The sequence below is a fragment of the Sapajus apella genome, unplaced genomic scaffold (genome assembly GCF_009761245.1).
Source record: "Sapajus apella isolate SASKATOON/1434 unplaced genomic scaffold, GSC_monkey_1.0 scaffold56, whole genome shotgun sequence".
NCBI classification, from domain to species: Eukaryota; Metazoa; Chordata; class Mammalia; order Primates; family Cebidae; genus Sapajus; species Sapajus apella.
In genome coordinates this window covers 11,689,821-11,715,761 of record NW_022436996.1, presented here as the reverse complement: position 1 = coordinate 11,715,761, position 25,941 = coordinate 11,689,821, and the positions used below count along the sequence as shown (strand labels likewise).

At 36.2% G+C, this 25,941-nt stretch overlaps 1 protein-coding gene and 2 long non-coding RNA genes across 3 annotated transcripts in view; all 3 read left to right on the top strand.

Annotated features, from left to right (window-relative positions):
- CNTNAP2 (contactin associated protein 2) overlaps positions 1–25,941 on the top strand; it is a 2,272,324-nt gene that overhangs the window by 367,807 nt on the left and 1,878,576 nt on the right. The gene's annotated exons all lie outside the window — the stretch shown is intronic.
- On the top strand, positions 744–7,305 carry LOC116528055. Its single transcript, XR_004258831.1, has 2 exons — positions 744–6,494; positions 6,820–7,305. It is a non-coding gene; the product is annotated as an uncharacterized LOC116528055 (long non-coding RNA).
- LOC116528057 lies at positions 23,402–25,083 on the top strand. The gene is made up of 2 exons (XR_004258832.1): positions 23,402–24,822; positions 24,941–25,083. It is a non-coding gene; the product is annotated as an uncharacterized LOC116528057 (long non-coding RNA).

The following is a 25,941-nucleotide window of genomic DNA, read 5'->3' as shown; positions in this document are numbered from 1 at the left end:
AAAATAAAAATTATAATCTTGGCAATAAAGAGCTGGAACTAGGGGAAAAACCTTTATGAAATTTGAAAATGTAATAAAAAATTTACAATTCAAAAAATGAATATTTACAATGAGGAGAGAAATGAAAATAAATTATACTTTGATTCCTTCTTAACATGACAACAAAATTTCAACATTTTCAACAAAAAAAAGAAGAAATAATTTATGCTTTTTTGCATGATTCTTCAAAATATATTATTGTAGTATTCTACAGCATATGTTCTCAAGATACAGGGATTTCAATAAATTCCATATTGCATGATTATCATCAAAAATATGGAAAGGTATATTGACGGGGGCTACTAAAGTTCTCTGCTTATAATTTTATGCAACTAATTATTTGATTTATCCACAGACTAGCTTCAGGCTCTGAACAATTCCAACTTTCTTTTTTTTTTTTTTTTTTTTTTTTTTTTTGAGACGGAGTTTCGCTCTTGTTACCCAGGCTGGAGTGCAATGGCGCGATCTCGGCTCACCGCAACCTCCGCCTCCTGGGTTCAGGCAATTCTCCTGCCTCAGCCTCCTGAGTAGCTGGGATTACAGGCACGCGCCACCATGCCCAGCTAATTTTTTGTATTTTTAGTAGAGACGGGGTTTCACCGTGTTGACCAGGATGGTCTCGATCTCTTGACCTCGTGATCCACCCGCCTCGGCCTCCCAAAGTGCTGGGATTACAGGCGTGAGCCACCGCGCCCGGCCCAACTTTCATTTTTATTCCCCTCTTACATTCTTCTGATACTTGCAGTGTTATTGTATAGGACACAATTATATGTGATATGATTATCAGAATATGACAACTAGCCCCACAATCTTATGTCACAACATGGGGTCTGTTGGCACAACTTTCTGTAAGTGTATATTTGGAACTCATTTCTATATCAAAATAGCTAGCAATAGCTTAATTCTTTATGGAAGTAACTGAAAACAATTTAACTTCCTCTTACTAACCAAAACTAAATGCACCCCTATTTAACATTCTGTTACTCAGACACCAGAAATATCATCAGGCACTCTAACGCCGCTTGACACAAGGAGAAGGTCATAGAGGGAGTTAAGAGCAGAACCATGCAGCTCTCTGAATCAGTTGCACTTTTCTAGAAAGTTTGCAAAACTTTTATGAAAAACATATGACCAAATGAACACCTAGTTTCATCCCCAGGGCTTTAAAGGTGGTTTTTGCAAGTGGGAAATTTGAAACTTAAACGTTGTATATGTCCATATAAATCTACCTATAGGCTAGCGTCTATCTGTGGGTTAGGGAATTTGGAAAGACTATCCAAAAAAAGTTAACCATGTTATAGAAAAGGTGAAGATAAAGCAACCAAGGTACAAACACTGGAAATACATTATGAGATGTAAAATAACTTTAACATTATTCAATATGTTCACTCTCATATTGCTGAAGGGAGAAATACGGTCTTAAAGAAAAAGTGATTGTTCCTGATAGAACAATAATTTATTGCAAAGTACACAGTCTTACAAACACTACCCTTGCTGGAATATGATTAGATTTTTGTTCCATGATGTTTCATATTCTTTCCTACTTCAGAGCCAGTCTTGAAATAAAAATAAGAAAATTACAGGTCACTTTCGGAGTCCTCTCAGTGCATCTATGTCATTTCCCTGTCCCTGACCTCATCTTAGGATCCCATTGCCGTTATGAATCCAAGTGGATGGGAAACCATCTTCTTGACTTTATGTTGGCTTTATGTAATACTCAGTTTTGTTTGCTCTCTCTCTACTCTGTTTTAACACAAGATTGCAAGCTGTATTTCTTAACAATTATTTATTAATTATACATAAAATACTAGATGTTATTAGTAATCACATATGAGTAACAAATATTAAAGTTAGAAATGCAGTTGAATTAAAAAAAATAGTTTATGTAAAATGCAATAAAAAATTGCTGTCTTATTGGGAAAATCAGGCCTAAAATAAAGTTCTACACATGATTCCTCTGTCATTTTAGATGGTATAAGTTAATACATGATGGAAGTTTGCATTTTATCAGAAGATGATCAAATAAATGACTTGCTGCATTTGAAAGCCTGATACTAAACCAATCTGCATAGGAGAAAAATGGGGGGAAGGAAGACTTCCTAGTGAGAGTAAAGATAAAGAATTCAAGCCTATCAATAAAGTTGAAGTTGATTTTTTTTCTGCGGAGATTTTCTCATATTCTGAGACAATTTTTAAAATAATATTTTTAAAGGAAGTAAAATATACAGAGCGCCTAAGAGAGCAACAGAAACCTCCCAGTCTGCTGAGGCTTTAGGAACGCCTGTCATGAAAGGAGGTCTGGGTGACATAGAAGTAACAGTGATACAATATGAGTGCCTTTTATTTTTGACAGTCTCTGCATTTATCAATTGCAAATGCAGTGTGTATACAGCCAGCAATTTGTCAGGGAGTGTTGTAGAAATATGTCTGACCCAGATAAAAAGATCTATGTATAGAAAAGTTTTGTGTATCTGAGCTGCATGCTCAGTAATCAAACAGGGAAACGAGAATAACATGTTTCTAAACTCCTGGCCATTGAGAAAAGGGCACTTCATATATTGTACAATGCAGATACATACTATCTAAAGTAATAATAAAGATCAGTAAAGACCTGCTCTTACTACAATTTAGACATCACCAGTAGAATTCTCTTCTAAAGTTTCTACGAAGACAACACCTCCTATCTATCTACATTGCATGATTTACAGTCAGGACTAGGGTCTAAATCCAAGCTGAGCAATTTACTGCCGTTATGATTTTAGGTAGTCAGAATTAAGTTTTTCTTTCTTGGCACATAAAAAAAAAATAGTATCATTTAATGATTAGGCATAAAATTGCTGAGTTGTAATATAAGATACATTTTTTGCATAAATTCTAAAATTCTATATAGTTTATGTACACACACACACACACACACACACATACACATTTATGCATGTCGTGTCTATCTTTTCTACTTATCACTTTTGTAAAAGATGTAGTTTTAAAAATGATACAATGTTCATTACCTGAAAGTATTTCCATATATATGGTCATGGTAGGTTTCTCTGACAGGTATGGCACTCAAATCTCTTAAAAGAGTGTTTTTACTTTTTTTTTTTTTTAAAGTAATCAACCAACATTTATTTATTTATACAAACTTTAAACTTTCTAATTTTTATTTTTTTAATTGTAATTGACAACAATTATATAAGTTTATGGGCTGCAATGTGACTTTTTTCATTTATTTTAGATTCAAGGGCTACATGTTTACATTTGTTACAAGGGTATATTGTGTGATGCTGACATTTGGGGTACAATTGAGCCTGTTATCCAGGTAGTGATTATTTTACTCTAAAGGCAGTTTTCCAACCCTTTGCCCCTCCTTTGCTGTCCCCACCTTGAAGTCCCCATTGTCTGTTGTTCCCATGTTTATGTCCAAAACGTATGCTTTTAAAAAACAACCTCCCATGGACTGTGTTCCCTACTCTATGATCATTCAGTGTAGATGGATGGAGTATCCTTCATGGTGGTATTTCATTATGCTTACAAAAAAACTATGTTGAAAAGATAAAATATATAAAAGGATTTTTTTTTCATCAGGAACTTCAGTGAGATAAGTATTGTGCTGCAACAGCATACGATCATTCAATATCCACATTTATTTTCTCCTTTCTCCCTCATTCTATAATAATGGTTCCTAATCCAATTTAAAGTTTGCCACCTGATGATAAATTGTTATTTCAAACCACATTTAGCAAAGGACAGCAAATTGCTCTTAGAATTATGTGATATTCCCTGGAATCTGTATCTTTTATTCTAAGTCATTTTCCCTTCTGCAATTGTTATTCTTAGAAGCAATGTCTGCCACTACTTGCATACATAGAAGAGAGCAGCTAAGAGTAAACATTGGTTGCACATCTTTAATATGGGTATTAATAGTAATAAAGGAAATCCTTTCCAAATAAAGATTTATCTTTGATATTTCAGTAGTTTGATCCAAAGGAAGAAGAAACAGGAAAGTCTTTGAACACACTTTTCTCTACAGTTTTAATGATGCATTGGGAGAGGGCGAGGCAACGAGAGACACAGAGAAGCAGGTGGGAGGGAAGTAAGGAGGGATGATGAGAAAAGCAGAGTATTGAGTGCTCACTGCTGCTACCCCTCTGTCACCCCCCCAACCATTCTTAAACACTAATCTTTTGTAGCTTGATGGAAAAGAAATGAATGCATTTAGAGCAGAAACAAAAAAAAGCACTTGCATCAGTTGTTCATTGCTGTGTAATAAAATACCCCAAGACATCTCTAGTCACCTTGAGAAGGGTTGAGGATACACGGGGTCATCATGTTCATTAGACGCTATGATTGTGAAAATGTACCATAGATGATATACCTCCCCAATATACTAATAAGTGCAGCAAAAGCAATCGTTTTAATTTGAGAAAACTCTTTATTTGTAAATAGTTCAAAAGCATAATATTTTAACCAAATAGCTATACTAGAACTTAGCCAGTAAATAATCTCAAATAGGAAATTAGCTGTTTTTCAATAGTGAATCCTGTGTAAGGTAGAAAGACATTTATATTGGAAGGGTTGAAATTATTGCCCCAAGTCCCCTAGTGTTTAATAACTTAAGGCATATATTTGGGGGGGGGTAATTAACAACATATAGTGGTAGGTATGCCTACAGTGATACAGTAGTAAGTTTTGATAGGTAAGAAATTTTGTGGAATTCTGTACATGATAACATCTATATCAACCTTATGAATGTGTACTGTTTGGAGGGATAAAAGGTATTTAGGAGATAAACCTGACATGGAATTACTGTCTACTATTATAAATGTTAAATTTTTAAAAAGTTTTCAAAATAAGAAAGGTATCTCTGAGAAAAATGCAATTAATTCCTATTTTAAAATATTAAAATGCCTACATTTTAATTTCTTAAACATATAATTTACTCATTTATTTGTGCAACACCTTTATATACTTGCTAAGTTTGTATCAATGTTACAGGCTTCAGTTAAAAAAATGAAATTGTAAAAAGACCCTGCCACCATAAGAGTCAAAATCTAGTAGAGTCAGGCAAGTAAATTAGTAAAATACATCATGTCAGATGGTGAACGCCAAGGAGACAGCACAAGGAAGGGAGGAGGGAAACTCTTCTGGTGGAGAGACCTTGCAGTTTTAAGTTAGGTGGTACAGGAAGATGTCACTGAGCAGATGGTATTTGAATAAAGAACTAAAAAACTAAGCCTTAATGTGCCCTGTGACAGTGAGCATTTCAGGCAGAACCAGAAGAGTAAATGCAAGTCAGTTACTGAGGTAGGCATGCATTGGCCAGGTTTGAGCTACAGCAGAGAGGCCAGTATGCCTTGGGTTAGTGAATGTAGGGGACCTTAGTAGCAGATAACACGGGGAAGAGATTAGGCATAGAGGAAGGCAGATTGAATGAACGTACAATGACTAAGCCTTTCCAAGGCTGTTGGCTGTCATCTGATTGATGTGGGAAGGTTTTGAAGGGATTTCAGCACAGGAATGACATAATCTGATTTACAATTTAAAAGGATTATTCTAGTACTATGTTGTAAGTAAATGGTGAGTCAGAAAAGAAAGGAAGAAACATCCAGGCCGGTTAGGAGGCTATTAGAATAATCATTTGAGAGACCATGGTAGCCTATGCCACAGTAATAGCAACAAAGGTGATGAGAAGTAATCTGTGTTAAATATTTCAAAGGTTTGGAAGGAAGCACTAATCAGATTATCCAATATCTTGGATGTGGGCTATATTAGCCAACTTTAATTTATGTTGCATGACAAACAACCTCAAGTCTTCCCCCAATTGTCAGTAATGTACAACAATGAGCATTGATTTCTTGCTCCAGTTACATAAAGCAGCTGTGGGTCTGGGTCTGCTCACCTAAAGGTCAGCCTGGAGCACTTGACTTGTGCTCATGTTTACTGTGCATCCTACAATCCAGGCTGTGGGAGCAGTTTCAATCACAGAAATGCTGTATTCATTGCACAGGAGCGGTGCCACAGCCACAGTGAGCAATCTTCTTAAAAGTCTTTTGGGGACAAGTCATACCTGGTTACATTCCATTGCCCCAAGCAAAGTGGACAAGCCCATGTGACTGGGTGGGAACAAACACTTCTCCTCTGGGAGGTCTCTCGGGTCTCTATCTGACAGAGGAGGTAGAAAGCATTTAGCAAGCACAGCACAATCTTCCACATTGTAGACAAGAGAAACCAAGGCGTTTCTCCTAACAAACTAGAAAAATGATGTCACTGTCCACGGAGATGGGAAAGAACAGGTAGAATAAGTTTAAAAGCAGACAAAAAATTGATGGTAATATGAAACTGTGATGGGATATTGGAATTATTTTAAACATGATCATAAAAATTTATTATAGGAGGTAGAAAACATAAGTTATCCTAGGTCTGGTCAGTCATATAAATGACATGAAATAAGGTACTAGGTCATTTTCTTTTTTTGTTTGAGACGGAGTTTCACTGTTGTTACCCAGGCTGGAGTGCAATGGCGCGATCTCGGCTCACCGCAACCTCCGCCTCCTGGGTTCAGGCAATTCTCCTGCCTCAGCCTCCTGAGCAGCTGGGATTATAGGCATGCGCCACCATGCCCAGCTAATTTTTTGTAGTTTTAGTAGAGACGGGGTTTCACCATGTTGACCAGGATGGTCTCGATCTCTTGACCTCATGATCCACCCACCTCGGCCTCCCAAAGTGCTGGGATTACAGGTGTGAGCCACCTGTAATTTCATTTCAAATGAAAATGGCCACTAGGTCATTTTCATTTGAAGTGAAATAACCACTCAATCCAGAACAATTAACAGGGAGTAATGAAAATACCTGTATTCATACACGTAGCCCATTTCAAAGTCATATAGTTATTATTCACAGATCATCGGCTACATTTAAGGGATGGTGATATTCAAGCTGTCTTGTATTTCACATCTCTAAGTGTCATAAATATTCCCTTTACTATAGAAAAAGCAAAGTAATATACAATCTATACCGAATAATTATCAACATACATATCCCTTGTGTAGACATAGCATTCTGTAACCCTTGTGAAAGTCCTGTTTCACAACGATATATCATGTTTCTCACATCACTTAAGCTGCTGGTACATAGGTTTCTAAAGAATTAGGGAGGGTTAATCTGCTTTTGGCAGAGATCAGCAAAATTTGCAAGCATTTTGGCCTTTCCATCAAGACTCGTAAAATATTTCAGAAACTACAGGACAAAAAAAAAAAAAACAAACCCAACCCATCCAAGCAGAAAATTAAAAAGCAATCTGCCAGTTCAGTGGAATTCAACCTTTGCTAGGCTGCAAATGCTGGTAAAATGGTTAAATATTCATTCATGATTACCCACAGACATAAAGCTACAGTAGAAACATGAAAAAAAAATACAGACTATGGGGAGGATGGGAAAGAAAACAGGACTAAATTGTGCATCTTATTGAGCAGTGCTGTTTTTAACTTGATTTCTATCAAGATGCTGAAAAACTGAATTTAGATAAGACAGGGAAGAAGAGGGGTATCACTTCCCCAACTCCTGGTTTAAAAGGGATACTTTTTACTCTTTATTTTTGTATTGAATTTCTCACTAAAATTTCCTTTGATTATGGAGTTGCACTGTTTTTCTTGCTTGAGAGTAAAATCATCCACAAAGTCACCACTCATGAAACTCAAAAAATGTTTGTCATGTTGACTGTTAATCTCCTAAAAGAAAAACAAAACAATACTTGGATAAGGCAAGGCTGAGTTTATTAAGCCTACTGTGGTAACGAAGAACACTACCTGGTCAAAGCAGTGTCTTGAAAAGGGAAGTCAGAGGAGGGTGTCTATATAGGTGCAGCTTCTGGGCTGAGTGATTACTAAGGCATCTTGCAAGACAGAGCACCAGATAAGGCCGGGCAGAGTTCAGAACTTAATACCTTTGGACTGGTGAGCACAGTGTGGCAAGAGTCTTAACATGATTACATGAGCAAGGCCTCAATCTTGACAGCTAAGCTGTTTACTTGGTTCATGGCCTTATATTCCAGAAGCAAGCAGTTAAATTATCTTTACTGGATTCAGTATTGTTTAACATAGGGTCAGAGAATTGTGCCCATTTCAATGCTCAGTTGAGAATTTACCTATTCTGTGAAGTTTTGGGAGAAAACTTCAATCAAGTTCAGAGATATCTGTTCCACGTCCCAAACTTCTCAAATAAGTAAGATTACTCTGGTATCATTCTCTGCCAAACATCACATTAAAAAATGACAGAAGCTGAAGCTGGAATTACATTATAATCCATGAAAGGCTGATAATAAAAAGAAGTATTTCAATGACTCTGTCTTCTTCAGAAGATCAAACAGCAAAGCTATGCAAGACTGCAGAAGCTACTTTATGATTTCTTGGCTCCCATACCTAACATTTTATTTCTCTTCTGGCCTATGAGTCCCAAAACTTGGCACATATATTACTCCAAAGAGAAGAAGTGATTAAAATCTACCCCCATTGGTTAGAAGCTGGTCACTACTGGCTTCTAATACTTCTAATACTTCTGGTATTATAGCAATATTAAAAAAAAATGCCTCAAACAATATGGCAGGCAGTATTGCTCTTTGAGGCCTAACACCAATTAAGGGAATCTGCACACTTCTGTTTCTTTTATTTCTAACTTACTACTAGAAAAATGTTAACTATATTTTTGAGTGGAAATGTTGCTATTACAGAATATGTGTTTCATTATGCAGATCCTATTGTTGAAATATTTACAAAGTTTTATTTGACCTAGGGAGTGTATAATTGTCAAGCTTTACATTCCCACATTAGGGGAGCACTACACACTGGGTTCAGTCAGGGGGAAATTGGGGAAGGACGGTGGAGGGTGGTGAGCTGGGGAGAGATAGCAAGGGGAGAGATGCCAAATGTAGGTGATGGGGAGGAAGGCAGCAAATCACACTGCCACGTGTGTACCAAAGCAACAATCTTGCATGTTCTTCACATGTTCCCCAAAACCTAAAATGCAATAAAATAAATAAATGGAAAAAGAAAAAAAAAAAAACAAAAAATTGTCTCTGTCATTTGGATTCTTGATGGCAATTTTTCTGCCTCTAAGAAACCTATAAAGCATAATTGTTCTAAATAACTGCACTATTAATCTGTTTAGTCCCATTTTTTTAGAACCTGCTGAAACAGAAACAGTCTATCACCTCTGCTTCCACCTGCGTCTCTTTTTCCTCCTTGCACTTCAGAGCTAAGGAATGAATACAGAATAGCTTCTTTCAGGAGAGTAAAGCAATTGATCCAGTAATTGCACTGTCAAGGGTTTTGGTGAGATAAGTATTTGGTGAGAGAAGAAATCACAATACAATACAGTCGAATAGAGGATTTCCTAAACAGTATGTTGCTCTCCCAACTTAATAAAATGTACCTCATCCTACATTTCCTAGTTCAGATCGAATATGAAGAGATCTATCTGCTCTATGGATTTAACACTTTAAGATAATTTACTTTGGACAAAGACCTTTGGAGAAGCTTCATTATATTTTGAGGTTCCCAATGAAATCAAGATGAGGCATGTGGCAGTAGGTATCTGCAAAGTCTCCACCCCTTCATTCTGCCTCTGTAGGTATATTCTTCACATTTATGGCCTTCCGTAGGCCTGATGCTTTCCTATTTTTGTTGTTGTTCTGCTTCATTACTGCAAATGTCAGGTGTCTAAGAGTGAGGTTATTAAACAACAAAACACAGAGTGATGGGCATTTGTAAAAGACACATATCCAGGGAAGATGCTTCTCTCCCAGTGTCAGCCATACACGCTGAGGCTTGCCTTCTCATCACTGAAGAAGACAAGGAGGCAAGAGGCACATTATGTCATAAAGACAATAGGAATCTTGCAAGTAACCTTTTCACCAGAAAAGCTCTCATTTGCCCTGCCTTGCATGTACTGTTCTTGAATGATTTATTGCCAAAATATTCTTGAATTACCCATATTGTTAATTTAATGTTCTTAGTAACAGAAACTAACCGTGAGGTTGATATAACAGAAAATTGCAGTCACCTCAGAGTAGAAATTATTATTTTAATCTAGACATGAAAATAAACATTTTTTTTCAGATGACTTAAGTCCTTAAAAATGAGGTCAAGTGTGCCTACCCTAAAGTGGCAGCAAGCCAGGGAAGGTAGGGCAGGGTGTTTCAAGGAAATTAAACACATTAAGCTTCTTTATTCTACTGTCCTCTTGTTTAGTTCTTCTAAAAGTCAGTTTTGATGGGGAGCTCTGGCAAATCTTTGTGTTCCATTAGTTTAATATGATAGAGTGAAATGCGTTCTGTCTGGCAGCGAGGGTATAAGGGGAGTGCTGAGATTTGAAACAGAAACCACAATTTTAATATTGACTGCAGTAGGACTTGTAAAACACATAAATCATACCAAATTACACCAGAATCATAGATGATCTAAGGATAAAATGCTTTAACACCAGCTCATTTAGATCTACATGTTCCAAGGTAAGAACACAGATAAACCAATGCAGCAAAATCTGCCTAGACTTGCGTTCTAAAGACAACTGCTTCCATAAAGTTTCTTTATTTGCAAATTCAGACCAATCCCTGCTAAGACCATTTTATCATATAACTTTGATCCCTAAACTCTAAGGGTATCCTTCACTGACTCTCTCCTTTAGAGACCCCCCTTACTTCCCCTGATATACATTCTCCGTCGGGTATTTTAATAAGTCTAACTTTAACTATAATCGTGTTGGTTGCTCTTAGTTGGAAGGCTTTGATTTAAAATACTGGAAAGTTAAGAGAGGTAAGTATAAGTAAAAATCAAGTTATGACAAGCTGTTGAATTACATGATTTGTTTCTAGGATTTTTCTCTAAGCATGTATTAAATCAAGCTTTCTACAATTTGCTGCTAAGTAACAATATTTTTTAAAGCCTTTCTGTGGAGGCAGAGAGTAGAGTGGTGATTACCAAGGGCTGGGGAGAGGGGATGGGATTGGGGAGATATTGGTCAAAGTATACAAAATTTCAGTCAAATAAGAAGAATAAATTCAAGAAATGTATTGTACCACATGATGACTGTAGTTAATAACAATGTAGTATTCTTGAAAATGGCTGAGTAGATTTTTAAGTGTTTTTACCACAAAAAATGATAAAAGTATGTCAGATAATGCAATGTTAATTACCCAAATGTAACCATTGCACTATACTTATACATATATAAACATTGTATTATACTTAATAAATAACTTTTTATTTAAGCAAATAACTTTTCAAGAAAATTTTCTCCAGGTGATTCTAATATACATCCAAATACGAGAACCTATAAGTTAAAATATTAACATCTGTCAACAAAACATTTTTTAAATGACATTATAAATTACATATATAAAATGCATTGGTCCATGATGAGTGACTTTGACACACATAAACCCCAGTCAAGGTATACCCCACACACAAGAACATTCCCTTATGCCCCTTTCCATTCAACCCTCTCCCATAAGTATTGTTTTTCTATCACCATAGATTAGTTTTGCCTGTCCTTGACCTTCATGTAAGTGAAATCACACACTAGAACGGTTGTTAAAAACTACTGACATGAGGTCCCAAAATGTCAACCTAGGATGAAAGAGCTTCGGCTTTGAGAAGCTCTTCAGATACATTTCACTGTAATCTCCTAATTTTCCACTTGAGATCAACAAGATCACATACCTAGTTAATGGCACAGCTGGGAACAAATTCATTATCTCCTTAACCCTCTTTATTGATAATCCTTTTATCATTCATCAACATGTTGACAAACAGCAGCTAAACTATAAACTTCAAAATATGCCTAAAACCCCAATTCCTACTGCTTCTACCTTAGTTCAGACCTGATGAAATACTTACCTAAACTATGTGGACAAACTTCCAGACAGTGTCTGTCTTTGGATTCTTATTTGTTTATTTATTTATCCATTCATTAAAAAACCACTCCTTGGGAATTCATAGTCTAATGAACCTCATTTTGCAGACTCCTCCTGACTTTATTACATGGATCTGATTATGAAGCCTTCCTTGGTTTTAATTATCAGGGTTACAAATATGTGGATTGCTGACTAAATGCAATCCACAGAGCTGATTTTTCTTTCTCATAAACTTAATTTAAAAATTGAATTACTTGCTAATAATTAAAACTGGGACAATTCTGAGTGATAATTTAGTACCCTGACTTTCCTTGAAACATAAGAACGTCTAATAACACCGAGCTCTCAGTTTTCTTCTACAATCACTAGAAACTGAGTAGTGAATATGTTCTTCCATTTATTACAGCCCCAACCAATATCTTACTGTGTTCCTGACAATGTGGCCATATGCAGGCACACTTCATTTATCTATGTCACCTTCTTAGCATATTTAGGCATTTTACATTTGCACCTTTGTTTTCGGAGATGAAGTCTAAATTCCTTGTCCAGGAAAATAAGGTCTTTGCCTTTAAGAGCACATTTTCCACTACATCTTATTGAATTATATCTAGCCTAAAATAATTATTCTTCCCTGCGTACCAAAATATGATTGGTAACACTATAGTCACTGGAAATCTAACAATTTTGCTTTTCTTACATTGTTTCCCATGGAAATAAGGAATACTTACACTTTCCCTGACTTCTTGGGCTGGCTTCCTCACCCCTATGAGAAAAGATAACTAGGATCTCAGTTGATTAGAGATTTAAAGTAAATAGAAAATTAGAGTCTATATTTAAAGAACAAGAAAACAGGGCCTTTACCACCAGAGGCAGAGTGCTTTGAAGGAGTTGATATTAAGTGGGCTGTGTTTCTTTTACCAAGTACTGAGCCAGGGTCTAGGAGACCAATAGTAAAAATGTGATTCTCGCTAAGGAAAATTGCAAACCACTCTCAGAGATGGGTAAATCACTAGGTAGTGTCAACAGAATAGGAATCATCACGGGGCACTCATTTAGCTTAGGAGCAGGATATACTGGGGGACCTGCCATCTGGACTAGAGGAAATTATTTCTAACTTTGTGAAACTTAGGCCTGAAGACCCAGTACAGATACAGTAAGCAAAGCAAAAAGGTGTTTAGGCAGGTGAAATCACAAAGATAAATTGATAGGGCACCGATTCAAGGTGTCTTTGGGGTAGTTTGCCATAGGCACAGAGGAGCTCAAGTAGAAGGCAGTATGGGAAAGCAATGATCAGGGGATTTGAAGAAAAATTGAGTGGAATGGAGGTAGGGGATGAAGTCATTAGCCCTTGTATTTTATTTAATATGATTTTCTTTCTCTCCTGAGGTAGTAGGAGTTATCAAAATATTTTCTGTAAAAGTATAAGATGACAGAATTATAATGTCAGGTACCGTGAACTGTTCCAAGTTCTCTGTGCAGCACAAAAAACAAGAACTGATTTATTCAGAGGTTTTATGGTAATATTGGTAAACAAATATAGTAAATAGATTGTAAAAATGAAAACAATAAATCATGACATATTCCATCTCGTATTATCAGAACTCATTTAGAAATGGGCTTCATGGGGCTTGTGGCATTTAGAGAAGGCTTTATATAAGAAATGGAACATCATCCCAAGGGAAACATAGGTGTTGAACTATAGTGAGATTGGGGGTAACACATTTTATGTTGAAAAGTGTGAGGCCATGGTGTGTGTGTTTTTGTGTGTAGCTTAGAGGGGAGACTGATGTTAAGAGATTCTACAATGTGACTGATAGCTATAACAAGACAATAATTTTGAAATTTATTTGGTAGAAAATTTCTGACTCTTCTTGAGCAGGAAAGTGGCCTGATGAAAATGTTTGGATTATTGCATGTGGCATTCAAGTTTCTAGAACGCAAAGATTGGTATTAGCAAGAGCTGTTGGATGCATAGCAAGATACACTACCAACTAAATAATTCAGAAAATTTGAAAGTAAAAAGACTGAAGAATTGAAGGCATTGCTGGGTAAACAATGTTTCTGGAGTTGAAACCTGAAGCTTGAATCTCCAAATCACCTGCCCTGTAGGAAAAGTGAGGAAATTAGCTTTCTTTGTAATGGAGCTGCCTCCACTTCTATTCCTTCTGATTAGTACCACGTAAGTTATACTTGGTCTCAGAAATTATCATAATAGGTTGTATTACTCTGTTCTCACACTGCTATAAGGGTATACCTGTCAGTGGGTCATTTATAAAGGAATGAGATTTAATGGACTCACCTTTCCACATAAGGGGAGGCCTCACAATCATGGCAGAAGGTGAAGGAGGAGCTAAAGCACACCTTACATGGTGGCAGCAAGCAGACGTGCCGAGCAATAGTTCCTTATAAAACCATCAGCTCTCATAAGAACTCACTCACCATCACAAGAACAGCAGCACTGCTTAATTACACCCATGATTCAATTACTTCACACCAGGTCCCTCCCACTACACTTGGGGATTATGGGAGCTACAATTCAAGATGAATTTGGAGAGGGACATGGCCAAACCGTAGCACAGGTCATTCTAATAGTGATAGGCATCTCTGTTTATGTATCCACCTCGAACAGAGAGGGAGGCAGGCAGGGGAGTGGTTTAGATTGCCAGCACTTAGTGTGACTTTCCAGCGGCAGTCTAAGTTCAAGTTTGTCCAAAGGTCTGAAGGCCCAAATTTCACAGGTGTACAGGATGTTCAGGATTACTGGGACTTATCCTAATCCCAATGGCGTCTTTGTTTTGCATAAGAATCTAGTATTCTTATAATCCTTTTCCTTTCTATTCTTTTGAAACTTTAATTAAGCCAGAATAGGTAATTGTAAATTCATGTGACCTTAAACTGTAGTTTTATTATGTTTCTACTTAATTTACACATTTTAAGCCATTTTTTTGATTTTTTTATTTTATTTTACTGTGGTAAGAACATAACATGAGATCTATCATCTTAAATGTTTAAAAATATAATTCAGTAGTGCTGACTGCAGACACAATGTTATACACCAGATCTCCAGACCTTCTTTACTCTGCACAACTTAAGCTTTATGCCTATTTAAGAGTAACTTATCATCCCTCTTCCTCTAGCTCCCTGAAACCACCATTATGCTCTTTGATTTGACTATTTTAGATACCTCCTCCAAGTGAAATCATGCGGTATTTGTCTTTCTGTGACTGGCTTATTTCATTTAGTAAAATATCCTCAAGATTCTTCCATGTTGCATATCGCAGAATTTTCTTTATTTTAAATCTGCATAGTATTCACTTGTCTTTATATACTACATTTTCTTTATCCGTTCATCCATTAATGAACATTTAGGTTGTTTTCATACCTTGGCTACCAGGAATGTTGCTGCAGTAAACATGGATGTACTATTATCTCTTCCAGATCCTGGTTTTAATTATTTTGGATAAATACCCATGGTGGGATTGCTTTATTGCACGCACACGTGTGTGTGTCTGTGTGTGTGTGTGTGTGTGTGTGTATGTGTTTTATATGTTAAGTAACCTTAATACTGTTTTCCATAGCAGCTGCACCATTTTGCATTCCCACCAACACTGTGCATGGGTTTCATATCCTCACAGATACTTGCTGCCTATTGCATTTTTTTTTCAACTTTTATTTTAACTTCAGGGGTACACATGCAGGTTTGTTACATAGGTAAACTTGTGTCATGGGGGTTTGTTATACACACTGTTTCACCACTCAGGTATTAAGCCTGATACCTATTAGTTATCTTCCCTGATCTTCTCCCTCCCCCACCCTCCACTCTCTGAAAGGCCCCAGCGTGTGTTATGTCCCTCTGTGTGTCCATGTCTTTTCATCATTTCACTCCCACTTGTAAGTGAGAACATGTGGTATTTGGTTTTCCATTTCTTTGTTAATTTGCTAAGGATAATAGCCAATGGCTCCTTCCACAGCCTTGGAAAGGCACAATTTTGTTCTTTTTTATGGATGTATAGTATTGCATGGTATATGTGTACCACATTTTCTTTATCTGGTCTGTCACAGATTGGCATTTAGGCTGATTCCATGTCTTTGCTATTGTGAATAGTGCTCAAAGAATATAGACCTTTGACCCAACAATACAATTCGTAAGTATATACCCAAAGGAACATAAATTATTCCATTATAAAGACACATGCCTTTGGCTTATTTTATAATCGCTATCCTGAGAGAAGTAAGGTGGTGTCTTATTGTGGTTTTGATGTGCATCTTCCTGGTGACTGGAGACACTGAGCAATGCTTCATAGGCCTTTTGGCCCTTATGTGTCTTCACTGGAAGAAAGTCTGATCAAGTCCTTAGCTCATTTTTATTGATGTGATTATAAGATTTTTGTTACCATTGTTGTTTGGTTATTGAGTTGGAGTTTCTTATATATTTTGGAAATTAATCCCTTATCAGATATAAGGTTTGGAAATATCTTCCCATTCTCTATATTGTTTTTTTTTTCTTTTTTCCAGTTTTGTTGATTGTTTTCTTTGCTGTGCCGAAGCTTTTTAGTTAGATGTATTCCCACTTGTCTATTTTTGGTTTCGTTGCCTGTGCTTTAGGTGTCAGAGTCATGAAATTATTGCCAAGACTAATGTCATAAAACTTTTCCCATATGTTTATATCTAGGAGTTTTATAGTTTCAGGTATTACATGTGGGACTTTAATCCATTTTGAATTTTTTTTTTTTTTTTTTGTATGCCGTGTAAGAGCCCAATTTCCTTTTCTTTGCATATGGATGTTCAGTTTTGCCAACAACATTTGTTGAAGAGACTATCTTTACTCAATTCTATATTTTTGGCATCAAGCCATGTTAACAAGAATTTTAACACTAGACATTTTATAAGAGATGCATATGCTTAGGATGAACAGTTTAAATTACTAAATTGATAGCACATACCAGATTAAGTTCTGTTATAACTGTAATACTTTGCTATTTTTAGTATTTCAATTACAGATACATTCTAATTTTGATTTAATTCTGCCAGAGCAAACTCTATCCTATCTTTTATATTGAATCAATATTATAGAAGTCTTCACACAAAAATATCATCATATGTTTTAAATTGCTGTACTGTAGGGAAAATACATTGTTTTTTATGTTAAGCAAGTTACTGAAAACCTTTGGTATTATTAGAAAACATCAGTAACTATTTTGATTAATAGTTTAGGCTAAATCACTTGAATCCTGATTGTGCCTGTCACATTGTGGAATATGCATATATCTATTTGCAGCCTCGCTGGCATAAGGGCTAAGACAAAAATTATTACTTAAAAACTATTTTGAGTTTCACAGAAGGAGGCTATAATTTCTATAAAGTCATGTTAATGTGACTTTGAAGTAGCTTCAAACAAATGTTATTAATTTAGATTTCTCCTGTTAATCTAGGGGAACAGCACACTATCTTTCCCAAGAAAGAGTAAAGGATTGAAAGAACATCAATAAGTAAAACAGTCATTTGCTGAAAACTCTTGCCCTGAGAAGCACAAGCCTGTCCAAGTACAACACAACCATATATCAACCTCCCTGTCAAGGATATCATACCTACAGTAGAATCAACACTATAACAGGTTGAGGATGACCTTAATGCTGTGCTATTGATTTTGTCTCCATGTTGTTATTAGTCTCATATTCTAAGGTTCAAAGAATTTGATCCACATGAAGTAAGTATCAAAAGGAAAAGCATGAAACCTAAAAAACTTCAGTCAAAAGCAATCACTTCTAGTTTTCAAACATAAAAATTAATGGGATTAAACTTGGATTGATGAAATTTAGGGGAACAGGACTAGTAGATTTGATAACTGTGTTATTTGAAGATCGGTTGAGTTTTTGTGCAAACCTTCATGGCTGATAGAAATGAGTTATCACCCCAGGTACCTATGAGTCACCAATCTGCAACCTACAAGTATGGTGACCGGATTTGCCTGAGACTCTTCTGGTAACAAAACTCAACTCATCATTGACATTAAAATGAGAGGTTTTAAAATGCAGATTTTAGTGGCAGCAATTCAGAGTTATAGAGTCTAACTTTATAGCAGTAAAGTGCATTACTCTTTTTTTTTTTTTTTTTTCATAAAATATCCAAGATGGTTCTGATAAAACAGGTGTTTTAGAAATTCTCCTCTGAAAAACATAGAGTTCCTGATTTGGAAGCCTGGCTGCTCAAATGAAATATGCGTATGTGTCTATTTTTTCCTTTTCTTTTTCCAAAATGCCAACAATTATTTCCTCCTGTATTATGACTGTAGCTTGTACAGTTACAATATTTGTATGTATCACAGTAGATTCTAATTAAGTATTAAGATGTTTTGTATAGTAGACCAAGAATTTCTTTAAGAACTTATTCTCTCTCTCTTTCTATTTGCAATGATCAGCAAATAGATTGTATATAGAGGGTATTCCATAAATAAGCTAATTAATAAGACAAGACACTTGGAACAATTTAGATTTTTAAAATGTGTTCTACAGGACATTGAAGAGAAATATTCAGGGGATGCTTCATGAAGGAAGTGACACCTGAAGAGAATCTGAAATACACTGTGGTCCAGGCAGGGAGGAGAGCTTTATAACAGGAGAGGAAAATTGAGAATAATACCATGTTGACAGGCATGATTATGGGAAAATTTGTAAATGGTGGAAAGTGTGATTTGATAACATGAATATTTTAGATTCTTCACCAAGGGGTGATAAGATGGCAGTGGGGTTTTAGTAAGGTACATCGGATCATAATGAATGTGTTTAGAGTCAAGAGAAGCTGGTATAAGGAAACTCCAGTGGCTGTTTACACAATATAGCACGAATGTCCTGCTCTGACTCAATTGATTTCAGTTTCAACATGAATGAAAGAAACCCAATGTCTTATCTCTTTTGTATATGTAGTGTTATTTATTTTCTGGCCTATGTACGATCTATACCACAGGACCACATTTGTACACAGTCCAACTCCTGAGCAAGCTTTTGTGATGGGCAGCATATGACCATAAACAAAACTTATTTTTCTCCTTTTCCCCATCTCTCTTCTTCCCACTTTTCCTCCTCCTTCCATTTCTCCTCACCTTTTCAGAGAAGGAAACTGCATTGATTTACTTCTGAGTTATTCAGTTAATACAATGTAATCATTTTAATGTATATGATGAGTAAGAAGATACAATCTCCTCAATTTCAGCTACAGATTGCTGATAGAATAAAAAATATTTACATATGTCACTGGAAATAGACAACAAAATGCAACTGATATAAGCTGGGGTCATGAAGCTTCCTATAATACTCTGGAATTCACATCATTCTAAAGGCCACCCAGAAACACTGAAGTATTTTAAGCAGCATTTGCAACTATGATTATATATTCATTATAAATTTGTCCTGCCTAACTACTTTTGTATAAAGTTTTCTTCCCATGTCAGAAACAATAAGGTCCTGAAAAATATTATAATAAAGTGGTTCGTCTGCCAAATGAATCCTAGTTAAAATTTCCCACCCCCAAGAGTTCCTTCCTCAGTTTTCTCTGACTCAATGCAATTTCATTCTTTTAGTTTTGCAGCTCAAAAATCTTGGTGCTGTCCTTGTTTCCTCTCACTGTTTCACTCTTAGACCTAACACATTAACTCCACACTACTCTCAAAATATGTTCTGGGTTTGATCACTTCTAACCAAGCAAATGTAAGCTACCATTGGATTTTCTCACCTGTATTATTATGGTAGACCTTGAAATTACTGCTTTCGCTTCTACCCACAATATAGCAGCCAGAAATATCCTGTGAATTTAAGTCAGATTATGGCACTTCTTTCCTCAAAACACCCTAACGACATTTCTTCTCAGAGTAAAAATCAAAGGCCCTTATTGTGATGTGTGAGGCCCTTCTTGGTTTGTGCCCACATTATCTGTCTGCCTTCATCTGTTTTGACTCTTCCCCTCTGCTCTCGGCTTCAGTCACAGGGTTCCCTTGCCTTTTGAACATGCCCTCATTCTCCCAACATTGTACATGCATGCAATTCGCTCAGCCTGAAAAGCCTTCCTCAGGTAAATGCATAACTGGCTCCCTCACTTTCTTCATGTCTTCATTCCAAAGTCCACTTTCCAGTAAAGACTTACTTTGCCACACTAAAATTCTACCCCTTCTCTCCAAAGCTTTTTCATTTTGCCAATTATACTATGTTATTAAATTGGCGCAAAATCAATTGTGTTTGTTGATAATAGTTGCAAATATTATTTTCTCTACTGGAAAGAAAACTCTTTGAGACATATATTTTAGTCTCTCTGTTCACTGTTCTATTCCCCATATGTCAGTGTCTGATACAAAATAGGTATTCAGTAAATGTTTGTCAAATACATGAAAATATGAAATTGTTATGATAATATGTGAAATCATTCTAATTATATTTGAAATATTAGAGTATATATTTATCTTTATTCTTAAATCACAACACGTAGGAAGTCTATAGAAAACTCCATTATTTTATTTCTTATATAATCTATATGATTGGATTTTTTTGAGCTCTGAGAATATCAAATTAGAAGTATTGATGTAAATACTAATTAGTTTCTATTGGCACATTTATTTGTTTTGAATATTTCTCACTTAATGTTTATTGTTAGATATATGCCAATAAAAAATTAAATAAAACAGATAAGTGTTTTTCCTATAATACATCCTATTTAATCATTCACATTTAAAATTTAAAAGGGATTTAATTAGATGCACTTTTTGTCTGTTTTTAGATATGAAAGGCTAATTTGCATTCTCTACAAGGAAAGAATTGGTATTCATAAAAGTTAGACTAATAATTTCATTTAAATTTGAAAGAAAATTTAAATTAATCCAACTTAGGATATTATAAAAAGATTACTATGTGAATTTATTTTTTAAGGTTGCTATATCACACAGTGAACATTTTGTTAGAACATTATAAAAATGCTGAGGTTTTGTTTCTTAAAAAATATACATCCTTATGTAAGTGTGAGCTCTTCTCACTTCCACAATGGAAGTGAGAATCAGGTTATCTGCCTTCTCGTGATCGGCACAGGTTTCCACAAGTGCTGGATTTAATGAGGTGAATATAAAATTAGGTGATTTGTTCTTATTTGCTGAGGTGAACATTTTTATTGTGTAATTTGGTTTAAATGAATACATGAAATGTTTGAACATACACAGCCCCATATACAACAGTTAAAAAGTTGTTCTTTTGGGCATTCCACTTATTGGTCAGATATCTGTATTAACACTGATTCCTCTCCCTCAAGCTGGTGAGAATACAGCATAAATAGTGTTGAATCTCAGGCTAAAAATTATCTGCAAACCACTGAAGCCTTACAATTTGAGGCCACGTACTGACCCCCTGTCTTGGGATATAGCTTTGCCATTGCTTTTATTTTGAACTAGTGAGATGTGAAGCCCCTAAAAAATTCTCATTTTATAGCTCTAACAAGAGCATTTATATTTTGTGTGGAAATCATTTTTCAGCCTCAAAACTTGCGTTCATGTGGATTTCAAAATAAGTTGTCTTAAAATACATTTTGCTACATGATAATGAAAGCTCATACCAACGCATTTTTTGGTAACTTTTTTGTAATCCTTCATATTAAGAAAATTGTAATATGTTTTTTAAATTATATTCTTAACCATTTGTATTTCTTTCCCCTACAAATTCCTCAAAAGTCCCACATATTTTTTTTTTCTGAAATCTTCTCTATTCTCTCTTAGCTTGTTGTATTGTATTTCACACGGAGATGAAGGATGGTATAATGTTTAAATGATTTTTGGCTCTCTGGGGAGTGTGTGTTTGGCTTATTTGCGTTTCTGCAGGGCAGTGGACACAGCACCAGGCTGGCCGTGCTACCAGCTCTTGCTATTATTCACTCAAAATTCGGTGTGCAGGGTGCTGACCACAGACAGCTGCCCAGACAGGTGTCGTGCACTGCACAGAGTCCCTGAGGTAAGGCAGTGTAAGAGCCAGCAAGACCTTTTTAACAGAATTGGACTTAGCCAGGGTGAAAATGGGGAAAGTGCACTTACATAGCACTTGCGTGTCCACAAGTTGCATTTCACCTCCTTTTTTCTCACTGAAACTTATCATCATTCTGGGATTGGCTTATGTATTATTTGTCCCGCTTTCCAAATAAAGAAAATGGGCCTAAAAGAGGTTAAATTATTTGCCAAATAAGGATAGTAGATGAAATTTTGACCCTCTTACTACAGGTTTCTTTATTCTTCCCTCAGCAACTCAGCCTCCTCTGTTGCTCAGCAGGCATTGTGGGGTGAACGGCACAGAGATGAATGGACATTCATGAGTCCCTCCTTCCCACCTTCTTTCTCTTTCAAGGAGCACTGGTACAGTCACCTGAAAAGCTAAAAATGCTGTGTGACTACTGCTACATCAGCAATTCCAGACACACCTTCCCACCCCATCCCACACCCACCTTGAAAAGAAAGCTTTGCTTTAGGTTAACATTAATTAAGTCATGCATTGGGCTATATGTAAGACTATTATCTATCTATCTTCTATCTGTCTATCTATCTAATCTTCTATCTCATCTATTTATCGATCTAGTAATATATCTATCATCTATTCTGTATCATCTACTTATTGATCTATCTATCTAATATTCTGTCTCATCTATTTACCGATTTATCATCTATCGTCTATTCTGTATCATTTATCTATCTATCTATCTATCTATCTATCTATCTATCTATCTATCTATCTAGCATCTGCCCGAGATCTATCATTTTTCAACACCTAATTCACAAAAAAGAAGACATGAGGAAGATTGTAGACTGTAGGAGAGGTACACTTACGTACATGAACATTTAGGGCACAATAAAAGACTACAAAACAGTATTATGTTTAATGAAATCACCATCCAAAAAAAGTGTGTGGGTGAGCAAATGTTACCACATCTGAGGGAAAGTTGATTGTGTGGTAGAAAAGCAGAGCCTTTGGCACCGGAAGGCCTGAGTACAAATCTTGGCTCTGCCAATTAATATTGGGTGATCTGGAGGGACATGCCTAATTTCTTCATCATACAACTTTTTATTTTTTTCTCGCAAAGGGGATGCTAGTAGACCTTCCTAATAGAAGTGTTGCAAAGACTAAGTGATTCATGTTGTCTGTAAAGCTGAAGCTCATGCCTAGCATATAATACACAGTCAAAAAAGAGAGCAGGGGCCAGGCTCAGTGGCTCACGCCTATAATCCCAGCACTTTGGGAGCCCAAGGCAGGTGGATCACGAGGTCAGGAGATCCAGACCAACCTGGCTAATAAGGTGAAACCCTGTCTCTACTAAAATTAAAAAAAAATTAGTTGGGCACAGTGGTGTGCACCTGTAGTCCCAGCTACTCAGGAGGCTAAGGCAGGAGAATGGCTTGAACCCGGGAGGCAGAGGTCACAGTGAGCAAAGATCATGCCACTGCACTCCAGCCTGGGTGACAGAGCAAGGCTCTGTCTCAATGAAAATAAAATAAAAGAGCAGGTTTCCACACCTGTGATTCTTAATAAACTTCATTAAATAGCAATGTCTAATTATTTTGTTATATAGCAATATTTTGTCAGCAACGTTGATTGGATTCCAACAAATCTTCTTTCAACAACAGATAAAGAAATGCAATATTTCACTGTTATGCATTTTTCTAATGTATAATGTCAGTCTTTTTTTCTCAAGTAGTAATTAAAACTTGCTTTGAAAAATACCAGTGTAACCTAAAACTATTATATTCCTTAAAGTACTTAGATTAAGGAGGAGGCAAGAAAACAGCATAGGAACTACAAGGGATTGCATTCCAGACAGACATGGTCCTGGCTTCTGCATCTGTCTCTTGGTAGCTTTGTGACTGGTTGAAATGCTTAATCTCACCTTGTTTTAAATGAGATAAAATGAGGAAAACAGCATTTACCTCACAGTCTGATAGGAGAGGTAATAACATAATGCATTTAAATTATGTAGAACAGTGTGAGTATTATGATAGATGCCTAATAAATGTTAATTCCCCTTCTTCTCTTTGTTTTACTTTCTTTTACTTCTCCATCCCTAATTTTCTGATCATAACACTTCCAGGACAAAAGCAGCAAGGCGGAAATACTAAGACAGTTAAGAAGATCCAGTGAGAAAAACTCATATAGAGAAGACAAGATTGTTGAAAATTCTAATCATTTCACTGAAACTGATGTTTGCTCGAAACAAATATTACTCATAAAAATGGCTGCTGTGGTTTATTTAGGAAGCAAAGTGTAATATTTACAAGGGCAGAGAGGGTAGCATGAGAATGAAGAGAGCTAGTGAAATCTGACCTTTGGTGAGCTGGCACTGTTTAGTAAATCTTCCTTCCCTCAGTGAAAGGGATTAGCTTCCAGTACAGTTAATTCCACCTGGAAGAGAAATATCAGAGCTTTAGCCCTGAGGGATATTGCTCTACAAGCCCAGGTTCTTTTCAGATTATTCTGGTTGATTAAACAAACAGGGAAATAACCCTTTTAAGTTTGTACATATATTAGGAATCGGAGTAGGCATATAAGCATCACTGTACAACCAACAAAAAGTATGTCAAAGCAACATACAATTTAAATTAATGTAGTTGTAAATAATAATGGTTATTTTTCAAATGATCTATTTGATTGGTATACGTGCTTTTTCACTCTTGTCCCACCAGTGCCATTAGCTCTAAGGAAAGGACTGTAGACTACACTCACTGCTGATGTTTAGATTATGAAGGGAAAGAAACAATAGAGAAGATAAGAATGGAATTTTAAACAGCAGAGGACTAAGAAGACAGGGCAGTATGTATTATGTTGTTACGTTCCCAGGATGTAGGTCTGGAAAACTAATGATAATTTTTTGGTGTTGGTGATTAGAACTAAGGGAAGAAAAGGTAGCAGGTGAATCTCACTGTATTCTCTAAGGTCATTCCAGAAAGCTTGTGTCTTTATCATTAATCCTATTGTCTATTAGCATATACAGTTAGGAGCTAATATCAAATTTGTTCAGTGAAATTTATAGAATGAAAGACTTTTAGGGCTGCTAAGAGGGCTAATAAGTCATATAGTTTAGAATTCTCAGAAAGTTAAAAACCTTATGAGAAATTTCCATTGGCTCAAATCAGATGAGAATAAAACTAGATCGTACATGTCTTAATATTCATCCTAGGGGACTCGCCAGGACTGAACTCTTCTTTATTGACTGATTAACCATTTTCCAACTCACTAATTAGGCAAACCAGAATGTTTGTATGTTCCCTGTGTGTGACTATCTGCATTGTAAATTCACCTAACCTAATTGTGTTGTTTACAATTGATACGTTTATTTTTGTTATCCTTTGGTATCCTTAGAGGTGAGAGTTACAGTTCTATTTCCCGATCACACTACCCTCTCATGTTAAAATGAGAGAAAAATCACAATCAAATTCTGCAACACTTTCAAACACTTATTAGCAATCAAACAGATAAAGTAATACAGGCTACCCTGTAAGTTTAATTAAGTCTCAAACTTTTGTATTTTTGAGTGCTGCAACAAATTGCAGGCATGATACTTCACTTAGATAGAGGTGGCAGCTTTCTATTGGCAGGACCTGGTTACCATGTAGCTGGAATCGGGCCAAATCATCTTCTGGAGAGGTTGCTCTTAGGACCTTAGACAATTTACAGCCTGAGGCACCAGGGTAAAGTGTGGAAGTGACAAGCTAGGTGGTGGGACACTATGTACACATGACAGAGGCCCCACATAGCATCTTAGCAAGTCCACATGTTTTGTGTCACTAATGAAACATTTCAGTAATGAGAAATCATTGCCCCTCTGCATGACGATAATGAAGTTTTTGAAGGTTATTAGATGTCAGCATAGTTGATGTGTTATAAGAACCACAGCTGGCGCTGGGCGCGGTGGCTCACGCCTGTAATCCCAGCACTTTGGGAGGCTGAGGCGGGTGGATCATGAGGTCGAGACCATCCTGGTCAAAATGGTGA